At 40.2% G+C, this 14,820-nt stretch overlaps 1 protein-coding gene and 1 long non-coding RNA gene across 3 annotated transcripts in view; one reads left to right on the top strand and one right to left on the bottom strand.

The window, feature by feature from the left end:
* The window catches only part of LOC144371944 (uncharacterized), a 208,745-nt gene that overhangs the window by 181,637 nt on the left and 12,288 nt on the right, over nucleotides 1-14,820 (bottom strand). The gene's annotated exons all lie outside the window — the stretch shown is intronic.
* The window catches only part of LOC144371951 (uncharacterized), a 38,212-nt gene continuing 23,505 nt past the window's right edge, over nucleotides 114-14,820 (top strand). Inside the window, exons 1-2 of one of the 2 annotated variants that reach the window (XR_013432011.1) lie at nucleotides 114-254; nucleotides 1,177-1,378. This is a non-coding gene — a long non-coding RNA (uncharacterized LOC144371951). Of the gene's footprint in view, nucleotides 255-1,176; nucleotides 1,604-14,820 lie in introns of those variants that run through there. The other variant, XR_013432010.1, reaches the window with a different exon arrangement.

Genomic DNA, 14,820 nt, shown 5'->3' with positions numbered 1-14,820 from the left:
ATCGTGACTGACAGGTAACATCATCCAATCACTGCCTGAAATTGGGTAGAGTGACAGATTCTTGGCCCCAGCCCTTTTCAGGAGGAGCTTCATGGCTGTGCTGGGAACTAATCCAGGTGAAAAGCCTTGGCTTTGCCTCTGGTACGGAGGTGACACCTGGCGCTGCTTTCGGAGCTTGGCAAGGCCCTGGGTTTAACCTCAACACAAAAACAAAGCGCAGCTTCTCGGGGAGGCTCAGGCTGGAGGAGCCCAAGGTCAGAGAGACCCTCTCTTAAAATAAAAGGAAAAGGGTGGGATGTAGCTCAGAGGTCCAGGTTAAGCCCATTGGGTTTATTCCCCAGTACCTTTAAAACGAAAGAACGATATTGCATCTATACATATATTTTTTCACTCAGCTGATGCGACCTCAAGCGACTTAGAAAGACCAAGTCTCCAAATTTCTGAAACACTATTTAAAGATATCATATATATGACCCATACATAATATCTAAAAATGAGAACAATTTGAAAACTATTTTAGTAATTCTCATCACCTCCCGGCCTCTGTGGCTTTGAGGAGGCAGCCTGAGCTATGAAAGGAAGCCATTGGGGTTGGCTCTGATGCTCAGGGTTCCATCCACAGCAGAGAGCCTGGGCGAGGAAGGAAGGCAATCCTCCAGGGCAGCAATGTGCGGTGGAAATTAAATGGGTGCCTTGTGCTTAGTGTAGATGTTCTACTTCGACTGTTAGGAAGTCTTGTGCAGAGACCTGACTCTGGGGATCCCACAGGTCTGGTCAGGTGTATGCCCCAATATCAAACAGAAAAGGTCATGATGCAAAGCAGGAAAGGAACTTTGACCAGTGCAGCTACACCAGGAAGACAAGGAAACCCTGCCCTTATGCTGTCTTCAGGTGCTGACAAGGACTTTGAGGTTTTATAGAAAAATAATCATAGGCTGTATGCACAGGGGAAATTGTATCTAGGATTTAGTATTATCTGTAGGATTTAAGCTTCAGGCATCTGTTCTTATAACATGTCTGTGAGCTCACGCTCACTTGCCCCCTTGACACATGTCACTCTATTGCACAGACTGGAGAGAGAGAGAGAGAGAGAGAGAGAGAGAGAGAGAGAGAATTTTTTAAGTTTTAAATTTTTTTTTTATAAATTTCTTTTTTTTTTAATATTTTACTTTTTAGTTCTCAGCGGACACAACATCTTTTGTTGGTATGTGGAACTGAGGATCCAACCCGGGCCGCACGCATGCCAGACGAGCGCGCTTGAGCCACATCCCCAGCCCGAGAGAGAATTTTTTAATATTTATTTTTTTAGTTTTCGGTAGACACACATCTTTGTTTGTATGTGGTGCCGAGGATGGACCCCGGGCCGCACACATGCCAGGTGAGTGAGCTACCCATTGAGCCACCTCCCCAGCCCTTCCTTAATATTTGAAGGCAATTGGGAAATTATATCTTTGCATCACTGGATTCTTGGTCTGAGGTCATCATGATCTGCTATTGAAACACAAAAGGCATTAGTAGAAAACATACTATCTCAGGGACATAACCAACTTGGAAGATCCAGGTTATTAATATTATTATTCTGCCAAACACTCATCAGAAGACTCTTCATCTTTTCTTGATTTATTGGGAAGCCTTGCACTTGGCAATGGTAGTATGGACATGTTCATTTGGCGTGGTGCTTCAGCCTTTCCACAAACCATGGAGCAGATGGCTCAGTCACAATATTTATTACAGTGGCTTTTTAGAGCATCTTAACTCAGTTCTAAGTTTTGCATCAGCATTTATCTGATTATGAAAGATCTTGGAAGTAATTTAAGTCAAGCATTAAGAAAATCCACATGTTGTAAGTTTGAAACAGAGCCATAAAGACTGTACCACAGAAGCAAGGAATAATATTTAAAGTAGTCACTTCAAAGATCATGAGACCGGAGCTCGGCTAGGTCTGGTTCATTGGCATGCACCTGTTTCAGGCCCCAACATGAACTTCAGCAGAGTGCAGCTCTGAAATACCAGCCGGCAATAACTAGCCATGCCATAAGGTGAGTTGTATTCATACAGGCTACAGGATATCATCATCCTTTCTCTTAATTCCCATATTTAAGGCGTCTGTTAGGTGCTGAGAGCCATTGCCAAGTAGAAATGACGCATCAATATTTCCTTGCCAGCGTACCCCATGTTGCTTAGAGGAAGGACTCATGGAAATAGATTTGCCTTGGACATTCGCTGTGACATTGCATGTATGTTTGAGAAAGGTGACCCTGCTCAAGGAGCAGGGTGGATCCAGGTTTAGGGTGTATCCTGCAGGTTTTAGGAAGTATCTTGCTCCTTGGGATTAGGGCGTTCCTGGTTTAGGACAATCTGGGTTTAGGGCAGTTCCAGGTTTAAGGTTATTCCTGCTGGGAATAGGGCGGGGTATCCTGCTGCCTGAGTTCCCCTTGAGTTCTCCTGGAATTCAGAAAGTTTTGGGGATTAAAAGCCTGGTGGAGTACGTGAATGGGGCCCAGAACTGGGATTCCCCCAGAACGTGTTTGTAGAGGGCCAGTGTGAGTTCGGGAATAAAGAGTTGCTGTTTGAATCTACAAAGCTGTGAGTGGCTTGTGATCTTGTGCCCAGCCAGACTGCGGCAGTTAGGTCAATCAGTGATGTAAATATTCTGAAGGCAGAAGACAAACATCCTTTTGGGTGCCATCTCACTGAGGGTTAGGGTATTACCAATCAATCTCCAGGTGCCAGGCATCCTCCTGTAATTGCTCTTGTCCATTCTAGGAGACCAGCCTAAAATGCATCCCCTATTTCTAGACCTCTTGTGTTGTACTGACCAGACATTTGCATAATACTTAGGAATACCCAGGAAGAATACTTAGGAAAGGTGCCAGTTTCTATTGTTGAATGATCAGGGCAACCATGCATTAGTGCATACCTTATGTAAACACCTGGCCTTTATAGAAAAATTCTATTTCCACAAGCTTTCTATTTGGACAGTTGTCCAGATACATAGTCTTAATTTCAAAGGGTCAGCATGATTGTCTGGTTTAGGTTTCTCATATGCTGTGTTTTCCTCAAATATAATCCCAGACAACCTGTTTACCACAGGATCAACATATAACTGACCACTACAGTCAGCATGATTAATCTAGTTTCATTGGTGGACTTTCCAGTCCACACCACAATGGACATTAAAAATGGATCTGAGGGCTGCGGTTGTGGCTCCGTGGTGGATCGCTCACCTAGCATGTGCGAGGCCCTGGGTTTCATCCTCGATACCACATAAAAAAATAAACAAAATAAAAGAATTGTTTCCATCAACAACTAAAAAATAAATTTTAAAAAATAGATCTGAGAAATGGGTCCATAGAAGTCTCTTCATACTTTTTACTTATCTGGCAAGCTCATGAAGCTGCATGGTTGTAAACTCTGCAGTTGGAAGGTTTACCTTCCTGTGTCAGGTTTTTCAGTCATGATGACCAGTTTAAATTCTATCTTTTCAAATATGATTTAATTTACTGAATCATGTTCAGCAGCAGTGAACATGATTCAGTAAATTCAGCAGCAGTCTCAATTTTTTTTTCTTTTTTTGGTGGTGATGCTGGGGATTGAACGCTGGGCCTTGTGCATGTGAGAAAAGCACTCTACCAACTGAGATATATCCCCTGAGATTCTCAATATTACAATTAAAAAAATATATATATTTTGTAAGATCTAGTGTGTACCTCTGGGGTCCTGTATTCCCCCTTTTCTTTATTTAATAAAACTGAGTAAAGGCTTGGCATAAGCCATAGTATCATCAGTTTAAGTTATAGATAGTAGTAAAGTATTTAAATGATTAGATTTACCTTGTGTTAATTATTGTAATTTCTCAATATATACTAGTTGATATATCCTAACAATTTAAAAGGAATCCTCAATTTCTTTCTGAGAGAAGGTCTCACAATACCTTTATGTCTCAGAATATTATCCTTTAAATAGATGTCTCTCAATTGTCTTTTTAAAAATATGATTAAGCACTATATAAATCCTACCATATTCCTATGAATAATAGGTCCAGTGAGAGAACTTCTATAATGTCAATGAATTTTCAACAAGGTTTGCAACTTTTATTGCTCAAAACTAACATACAACTTTAATTTAGAGAACCTCCATCCTAAAAAAATTCCCAGATCTCAAAATTATTCAACAAACAAAATATGCAAGAATGAACAGTCTGTGAATCAATCAAACTTAGTGTCCAAGGAGAATTGTGAAAATTGGAATCTAAGTCAGCAGTTTAATATATTTAGTGTTTAAACAAGGATGTGAATTTATTCACCAAAATTAATCCTTGCTTTAAACAATAAGAATCACTAGGCAATAAAGACCTTGCTTAGAGGAGTTAAACTTGACATTTTAATAGGTCTTTATCATGTCAAAATATGAACCAAAATATTAGCTCACTTCACTATCAGCATAGATAGCGAAATCAGGGAAATGGCCTGAAATATCCTTGAATTAATCGGTCAAAATTTTTAGTCAGTCCAGTGCATATAAATATTTTTTTACATTTATCTATTATCTGTCTAATTAATAATATAAAAATATTTCTATTTAGGAAAATATTTTTATCATTAAAATCTAGAATATACAGATCTTGGTTTACCCAAAGATGATTTCTTTCTTCTTAGGACCTCCAATGTGTGCTTCTCCTCTGTTGAAATTCCTTTTAGAATTTTTCCTGGTTATACTTTGAAATAACTTCTGAAAACCTTAGAATCTTTGTACCTTGATAAAAAGAAATATCAATGAGGACTGGGGTTGGGGCTCAGTGGTAGCATGCTTGCCTGGCATGCATGAGGCACTGGCTTTGATTCTCGACACTACATACAAATAAATTTAAAAAGTAAAGGTCCATCAACAACTTTAAAAAATATATTTTAAAAAAAGGAAAGAAATATCAATGAAAATATAGTTAAAGTCCTTGGATATTTCTGTAGATAGTTAATACAATATACATAACCTATAATTAATACAATATAATTGATTAACTTTATGTAACCACGTGGATCTTAAGATATGTTGGATCCATTTCAATTTGTTCTCAACTAGGACTGCACGCTTGCATGTGATGTCACGTGATGTGGCTGATGATCCTTGTGTATACATTTACTTATTTCTTGTAATTACACAGTCAGGAACAAGAATAAGGATTTGGGGGTCATCCCAGGAACATGGCTAGCTTTGTTTCTGCGACAAGCAAATGCATCCCCATAACTTTCAAAATCAAAAGCCAAGTGTGAGACAGCAACATTTAGCAACATGACCATAGAGAGGAAAAGGGAGGGTCCCAAGGGAAGCTGCTGAGGGGTAAGAAATCAAGTTATTTGGCCTTGAGAGCAAGTCCGGCTTAGGGCTGCAACGAACAAAAATGTGGAATTAGATTTTGTCTGCAAAAGATCTTTTGATTTAACACTTACAGATAGGTGTTCTTAAAAATGCAGGCTCTGGGCAGCTCCAGGTAGCAGGTCTGAAACAGGAAGTACAGGTTAGCAGCTAGAAGGTGGAACCAGAAGTCCTGTGTGAGTGACAGTTGGAAGGACCAATGGGAAGCCTGTTGAAATGCAGGAGGCAGGACCAGGAAGCCAGCTGAGCAGCCAGGCTTGGGCGGTTACCATGATGATGGAAACAGCTTGGAGCCCGCTGCCCTAGAGCTTCCCTATCTGGTGGCATTCCATTTGGTTTGTCTGCATTCCCCAGGCCTGGGAGGGATCCCATGGCTGACCTGCACTTGCAGCTTGTGTCTTCCTGCCTTTGCACTTTCCCTAGCAGCACGTGGGACTTTAAAAGTGAGCTTTAATAGCAGACACCAGCGTTACTATCAGATGTTAAGGCAGTCTCTGGATTCAGCCATCAGACCCAGTAGGGGTTCAGTACAAACTGAGTGTTCACAAAAAAAAAAAAAAAAAACAGAAAAATAAAACTTACTTCTCTATGGGAAAAGAATCCCTGTGTTGAGTCTCATCACAACATTTTCCTTCCCTGTTTTCTCACTCTCCAAGCGCTGAGTTCTAGCACACTCACCCAAGAAGTCTTTATCTGATATTTTAAAACATAAAGATTCATACAAACAATCTAAAAAAGTCCACAAAAGCACTTTCCTCATGGGAGAGGACTCAGCAACATATCCCACTAATCATCTTAGTAACTCATTACATTTATTTAGAGTCTCTAGAATTATTTAAAAAAAATTGCTAAAGACAAAATATTCCCAGATAGTAAAAAGTTTAACCTCACAGATTTTTCTTCTGTCTAATTTACTTACTTTCTACAATTCGGTCCATGATACTCTACAATCCTAAGCGCTCTTAGCTTCTGGAGAGAAATTCCAAACGAACTGAATTTTTAAAACTCACCCTGGAGTCACCATATGGGCAACCAATTGTCGCATTCCTCATGACTAAAACACTCAGGGTCACTCCAGGTGAACTGAGCTGCATGAAATAATCACACAAAAGACAAAGACAGAGACACCTTTTCCTTTGGGTGTTGTGATGGCTGCTCGGATCTCAGGGATCCATGGAAAGAGAGAGAGAGAGAGAGAACACACACACACACACACACACACACACACACACACACACATGCTGAACTCTTTTATTGGGGAGAAGCCATTCAAGTGAGGCAAGGGGTCAGGATTCAGGGGGCTGAGTCTAGCTTTCTGTTGTCTGCTGCCAGCAGGTTGATTGACATCTAGGGAGGCCACACCCAAAGGCCCAGCAAGAGAAGGGAACACACAAAGGGAGTTTCCAAGGAACATTTTATCCCAAACAGGCCAAAGGGGTAGGATTACAATAGAACAGGTGAGTGTCGCTCAACCCCATTGGTGACTCATCTACATCTGAAGACATGCCTTTTACTTCTTGAGCTGTGGCAATGCCCGAGTGATTGATTGGAGCTTCTTGCTTCAGGACTGGAAGGTGTGGGTCATTCAGAGTGATTCCCACAAATGGCCCCTGTGATGAGTGGGTCTCACAAGAGGCTTAGTTTCCTCCTGTGTGAAGGGGACAATGCTGTGATCCTCTACATATGTCTACCTGAGAAGATGAGGTGCAGTGGGCAAGGGTGTTGGGAAAAGTATAAAGGGCACATGGGAACAGAGTTGATCTGGGTCAAAACAAAGATGATCCCCAGCAGAAGGCAATTCTGCCACCTAGAGTCTGTGCTCTGGGATCAGCATCCTCGTCATCCGGGTCTCTAGATCATTAAGGAAAACACTAGAGGAGGACAGAAGAGGAGCAAACAGTACCTGTGGCTGTGTGGCCCTGGCTGAGGACAGCACAGGGTTTGCTGGTGGGCGGTCACTTGTGTCCCGAACTATAAAGGAGAACTGTGCTAAAGACTAGGCCCTTCAGGGGCTGTCCTCTGTCTTGGGCTATGTTAGAATGACCTGGATGGCTTCAGTCTCCGGCTTCCTGATTCTCCAAGCTCACGGATTTTGTGACCTCTTTCACTTGTTTCGTGTGATGCTTGGGACACTTTTGTACATGACAGGCTCACGTGTGCACTTTTGTGTGATAATAGCTGGATCACACTGGGCATCGGGAGTGAGGGGACTGGCACACGGTTCTGAGGGAGGCCTCATGGAGACCCAGCCTCCCTTGCAGTCTCCTGGCCTGCGGGTCAAAGCCCTGTCAGTGGAAGAGGCTCCTCACACAAGGTCAGGTGCACCCACTTCCTCAGCAGCAGGTGAAGCTGAGGCCCACCGAGATCCAATCAGCATCTCCAGCTCTGAGGAGCCAGGAATACTGGCCAGTGTCTTCTGAGATTCCAGGAAGATTATGGAAAGAGATGTCTACTCTCCTCCTGACAATGCTTTCCCAGCTCCTATTATGCTGGTTTGGGAGGGAGGCTTTTATTTTTTTATGATTAGTTAATGCTAGAGTTGAACATGATGCTAACTCTATCCTTTACAGCTTTGGAGTGGTTCTGTATCTTCACTTGCAGTGAAAGCATAAATGAGAGTCAGACCCCATCATTCCTCCTCCAATTAAAAAAATCCTGCAGGAGAAGGGTGAAGTGTGTGGGAAGGGCGCCCCCTGCTGGGCTCTTGCAGGAACACATGGCTGCAGAGTTGTTAGGGTCCCTGTTAGCCTCAGATTGTGTCACCTGAGCAGCAAGTGGAGACCTACTCTAAGATCCCCCAGATTTCAGAGGTGGGGGTATTTGCACAGAGCATATCAATAACCTTTGGAAAAACAGGTGAGTTAAAATACCACTGCAGGAACCCTGTTCTGATCCAGGATAGGGGTGGCCTTACTGTAGAATCATCCCAATGTTCGGGACCGAAGGTTGACGATTGCCATTTTGAACTTCATCCTCAGGGAACATCATGAAACCAGCAGCCATATTCAGGGTTTCACAATTCTGAACTCATTTTTTAATTGGCCAACCATGATTTAATTATGAACTCACTAGAGTTTGCTATAATCTAGACACTAGAAAGAAACTAATCAAATATATAAGCTGTTCAGCAGCTTCTTTTTAAAAATATTTTCACATTAGAATTATTTGTATAATTGTAACTTAAAACATTAGTTAGTAAAATAATGATATATTGATGTATGCATAGATTTTGGAATGCTTAAATCTAGAGACTGTTTTCACATTCTTTATGGTGTTTGAAGAGAAAATTCTTATAAATTCGATGAGGTAGTCTTTATCAAATTTTCTGTTCTTGCTGGTGTAGTGGTTCATGCCTGTAATTCCAGCGGCTCAGGAGGCTGGCGCAGGAGGATTGCGAGTTTAAAACCAGCCTTGGCAACTTAGTGAGGCCTGAAGCATCTTTGTCTCTAAATAAAATATAAAGAAGAGCTGGGCATGTGGATCAGTGGTTAAGTGCACATAGGTTCAATCCTCCATACCAAGAAAATAAAATAAAAAATAAAAAATAAATTAAAAGTTGTTCCTGATTGTACCTTCAGTATAATTCTAAGACATATTTCCTCTCACAAGATCAACCAAATTCCCTCTTGTTCTTGCCCTGATAATTTTAGTAATTTCAGTATTTGCATTTCTGTGTGTTCCATGACACTAGAGTATATTTTGACACATTATACATACATGGAGAGTAACTTATTCTGATTAAGACCCCAGTCTTTTGGTTGTACATTATGTGGAGTTACCCTGGTTTGTAGTCATATATGAACATAGGAATGTGTCCCATCCAGTCTACTCACTTTCCTATACCCTCCCTCCCCCTTCCCATAATTTCTCTTTGTCTAATTCAATAGACTTTTATTTTTTCTCCCCACACTCCATGTGTGTGCTTGTGTGTGTATGTGTGTGTGTCACATTTTCTTTATCCATTCATCTGCTGAAGAGCACCTGAGGAACCAGCCTCTACCTCAGAGCAAAGCCTGTCCAAGGAAGGGGGCATGACCCTTGTCTTTGGAAATACCCACACAGAACTCCTAGGCACAAATCCATCCTGCTGAGTTGTTTATCTGCAAATAACAGGAGAGATCTGCTGCACCAGATGTCCCTGATTCAATCAGGGACCATGCCTGCCTTAGGTTGTCTAATACTACATATGGTCCTTACCCATAATTGGATGGGCTGACCTGAAGGCATCAGCCTCCTGCCTTAGGTTGGTACCATTGCAATAGGATCTTACCTGTCATTGACTACTGGTCCAGCATACAGCCACACCTGTGGATAGGCCTTTGTACCAGCAGGGGGATGGGTTCTTTGCCTCAACTCTGTTGGCCCCTAAATTGTAGCTGAACAACCATCACAAGCAGAAGGGAGAAGGATACACCAAGCCAATTGACAGCTCCTTTTGGAAAAATTGTACCACGGATGACACCATCAGCAAAAATACCCCAACACTGCCACAAGTTGCTGCACCAACAGATAGTTCACAATGCATACAAGTGATATATAGTCCAGGCAAATTCTGCAAGCAGTTCAGTGATAGCTATTGCAGAAGCTGTAGATTGGTTTTATCTTTGTCTTCACCGGCACTGGGATGAAGATAGGAATTCTGGCAATAATGGCTAAAGAAAAAATTATGTAACATTCAGAAGGCACTAAAAGAAAACAATTTTCTGAACAATTTACATTATCCTGAACAGAATTATTAAATATAATGAAAAGGAAAGGTGAAAGTAAACAAACAGATCTGTTAACCTCCTTTTTTGTTCACATATTAAAACAATCCTCAACAGCTGTTTACCCAATTTAAATTAAACCATTTAAATCATGTGAATAAGAAAAAAAAATATTTGGATCCATTTTTTCATAAGCGCTCATCATATATGATATATGGATATATGTACATACAAACATACAACACAAAACACAAATGTGCACACATAATATAACACATACAACACATAACATAATACTAAAGGCCTTATAACTTTTTACAGGTGAAATCTCCATTGCAATGTTTAAAAACTCTGTAGTCAAAAAATAGAACTGATCAGCAAAACATTAACCTAGGTCTGTATGAGCTCAAAAAACAAAATAGAACTTCATGATGTGGGAAAGGGCAATAATAAAATAGATATTGAAAAAACCATCCTTGTTCTGTCACAGATGTAAGGGTAGCTAAACTGGAGTTCTCGATATCAGCTGTTATGGATTTGAGCCAAATCATCTTCTTTTGGTCTGTAGAAATCGCTTTCGTTAATCTCTCTGGAATCCAAATCGGCTGCTGTTCTCCCTGTGGAAACACACAAACAGACCCCCGACTCCAGACAATTACTGGGTCAGGACCTTTCAATTGTCCTCTTAGAATGCCCATCCAAAGTACCTTGGGCTTATGTACATTTTTTGGATACATATGCCTTTCCACAGCACTAAGCCCTGATGAATCCAAATTTAGAAAGTTTAGAGTAAAAAGGATTATTTTAAGTTTATCTTCGGGGAATATATACCCCATCCAAATTCCCTATTTTTACTTTAATAAGTACATTTTAATAGTTTGATGAGCTCTTTAAACTATGCCTTGTCCCTGTGGATTGTATAGAATTCCTGTTATATGAGTAATGCCAAATGATGAGCAAAATTGATTAAAAGAGGTAGAAGAATAACCAGGGGGCATTATCTGTTTTTAACTGTTTTGAAATGCCCACAGTGGCAAAATTTTGTAAGCAATGAGCTATACTATTATTAGTTTTTTTTCTGGCATGAAGGGAGCCCATCAAAAATCCAGAAGAAGTAACTGTAACATGCAAATATTTTAATTTTCCAAATTCTGGCAAGTGTGTGATGTCCATCTGCCAAATATGGTTAGGTATCAATCCTCTAGGATTGACTCCAAGATTAACTTGTGGTAAAAAGGTCACACAATTTTGACATTGTTTTATTATTTGTCTAGATTGTTCCTTAGTTATTTTAAAATGCTTTTGTAAAGTATTAGCATTGAAATGGAACGTTTTATGAAAATTTGCAGCTTCTTCTAGTGTAGAGAAAATATGTATATCATGTGTAGTTTTATCTGCTAAATCATTGCCCAAACTAAGGGCTCCAGGCAATCCTGTATGTGCCCTGATACGACCTATAAAGAATGGATCTTTTCTGTCCCAGATTAGACTTAGTATAGTGGAAAACAAAGAGAAAACAGTAGAGGAAGGGGAAATCCTACCAGCATCTTCAAGAAATACTATAGCATAAACTATATACTGACTATCAGAAAATAAATTAAATACCGAATCTTTAAACATCACAAAAGCTTGTAATACTGCATTAAGCTCTAACATTTGAGCTGATTGTTTGGCTACTAAAAAATGTAAAAGTTTGATCAGGTGTAACTACTGCTGCTGTACCATTATTTGACCCATCAGTGAATATATTTGGAGCATTCATGATAGGTGTTTTTCTTGTCATTTTTGCAAAAATTACAGGATGCAATGACCAAAAAGACAATAAAGGATTAGATGGTAAGTGGTTATCAAATGAAACATTAGATTTGCACATGATTACTGCCCAAGTATTTAACTCATTAGCTAATTCATCAATTTGATTCATAGTATATGGAGTAATAATTTTATTGGGAGAAATTCCAAACACTCCCTTTGCTGCTTTTATTCCTTTGAGTATTAATTGTCCTACAGCCTCAGGATACCTAGTAAGAATAGTGTTAGGAGAATAAGATAAATGTATCCATAATAATGGACCTTCTTGCCAAAAATACTCCTGTAGGAATATATTTTGTTGGTAGTACAATAAATAATAAAGGCAAACATATCAATTCTATCCAAATGCATATTTTCCATATATGTTTCAATGATTTTTAATGCCTTTCTTGCTTCAGGCGTTAACATTCGGGGTGAATTTGGATCTGATGGACCTTTTTGGATATCAAATAAAGGTCCCAATTCTCCTGTTGGAATACCTAGATAAGGCCTTATCCAATTTATGTCTCCTAATAACTTTTGAAAGTCATTAAGTGATTTGAGTTGATCTACTTGTATTTGAATTTTTGGTGGACGGACCATGGTTGAGGATAATAGAACTCCTAAATAATTAATTGGAAAATTTAATTGTACTTTATCTATTGCTATCTCTAGATTATAATTTTTTAATAAGTTTGTAAGTGTGGCATAACATTCTAGCAACATGTTTTTAGCTTTGTGTGCTAATAATACATCATCCATATAATGAAATATTTGTAGTTCAGGATTTTGATTTCTAAGTGGCTGGATTACTTTGTTAACATAAATTTGACACATAGTTGGGCTGTTAGCCATCCCTTGAGGGAGTACTTTCCATTCATATCTCTGATCAGGACCTTCATGATTTAGTGCAGGGATAGTAAATGCAAAACGTGGACTATCTTCAGGATGAATTGGAATTGAAAAAAACCAATCTTTAATATCTATAACTAAAACATACCAAGTTTTTGGCAAAGCAGACAATTGAGGAATCCCCGATTGAGCAGGTCCCATAATGACCATTTCATTATTAATGGCTCTTAAATCTTGCAATAATCTCCATTTACCAGATTTCTTTTTGATGACAAAAATGGGAGTATTATGGGGAGATACAGAAGGTTGTATATGTCCTTCCGCTAACTGTTGTTTCACCAGGTCATGGGCTACTTGTATCTTTTCTTTAGTCAAGGGCCACTGAGGAACCCATACTGGTCTTTCTGATTTCCATGTAATTTTTATTGTCTCAGTGGCCCTTTGTGAAAATCCAACCCATGTATGTCTGTTCCTTGATCTATTTGTATTGGTGCTGCTATACCTTGTTCTTGATTTTCTAATCTTTTTCCTTTCCTAAAACCTTGTCTAGCCATAATAGTGGGTGAATTTTTTTTTTTTAAAGAGAGAGTGAGAGAGAGGGGGGGACAGAGAGAGAGAGAGAGAGAGAGAATTTTAACATTTATTTATTTTTTTCTTAGTTCTCGGCGGACACAACATCTTTGTTGGTATGTGGTGCTGCTGAGGATCGAACCCGGGCCGCACGCATGCTAGGCGAGCGCGCTACCGCTTGAGCCACATCCCCAGCCCCCAGTGGGTGAATTTTGATTGATATTATTTGTTAATGTCAAACCTAATTGATCTAGGACATCTCGTCCCCATAAATTTACGGGAAGATGATCCAATACATATGGCTGTATAGTTCCTTCACATCCTTCAGGATCCTTCCAATCTAATACCATTGCACTTCTATCGGGATTAGTCGCCACTCCTAGGCCTCGAAGCGTTTGAGTGGCTTGGTGTAATGGCCAATGTTTTGGCCATTCTTGACAAGAGATAATGCTAAGGTCTGCACCTGTATCCAGTAGCCCATTAAATTCATGTCCTTGAATATTTAGTTTTAGCATGAGGCGAGAATCTAAATTTAAAGAAAGCATAGCCCAATCTACACCTGTGGAGCCTAATCCCTTGGAACCTCTTTCTACAGCATGACTGAAAAATTTATCATGTAGGCTTAGTATTATTAGTAACTGTGCTATTCTATCTCCTGGTGAAATTATTGATATACCCTTTGGAGAACTGGCTATAATTTTTATTTCACCTTCATAATTGGGATCAATTACCCCAGGACTTATCATAAGTCCTTTTAGAGTAGAAGAGCTGCGTCCCAATAACAAGCCTACTGTTCCTTTGGGAAGAGGTCCTTTTACCCCTGTGGGAATGATTTGAACTCACATTTCTGGAGTTAGTACTGATTTGGCGGAGGTGCAGATGTCCAACCCTGTGTTCCCTCTGGTTTGTCTGATGAGGGATCTGATGTCCTGGGCACTGCCTTGATGGGGTTGCTGGGGTCCTCTAGTGCTCCATATATTTGTGGTTTGGGGCCCCGGAGCATTGGGGCCCCCTGTCCATTTTTTGGCAAAAAAGCCCGATGCCTTTGTACATGATATTGTGGACAAACACCTTGTCCTTGTTCATTTTTTGATAATGGAGTACCCTCTATGGTGGTTTGAGAACGGCATTCATTAGCCCAATGTCTCCCTCTACGGCATCGTGGGCAAATACCCGGTATTCTACTCCTTTGATACCTAGTTTTGTTAAACCCTCCTCCTATGGGGCAATTCCTTAATATCTATAACTAAAACATGTTGAGAGCCACAGCCAAAGGGGCCCCAGCAAACTTCCAGCTGCCGGCTGATGATCCAGCTGCCAGCACCCTTTCCCAGATCCTCTCATTCCCATGAGCCAGGGAAACCTTAATTTTCATAACCTGTTGTTGCTGTAGTTGGACATTATACTAAAATGTGTCCTCTACACCTTTTGAGTTGTTCTGTAACCTCACTTGCAGTGGAAGCATAAATGAGAGTCAGTCTCAATCATTCCTCCTGCATTAAGAAATTCTGCAGGGCTGGGGATATGG

This window comes from Ictidomys tridecemlineatus, chromosome Y (assembly GCF_052094955.1).
Source record: "Ictidomys tridecemlineatus isolate mIctTri1 chromosome Y, mIctTri1.hap1, whole genome shotgun sequence".
In the NCBI taxonomy this organism is placed as follows: Eukaryota; Metazoa; Chordata; class Mammalia; order Rodentia; family Sciuridae; genus Ictidomys; species Ictidomys tridecemlineatus.
This window is presented reverse-complemented; position numbering and strand designations above follow the sequence as displayed.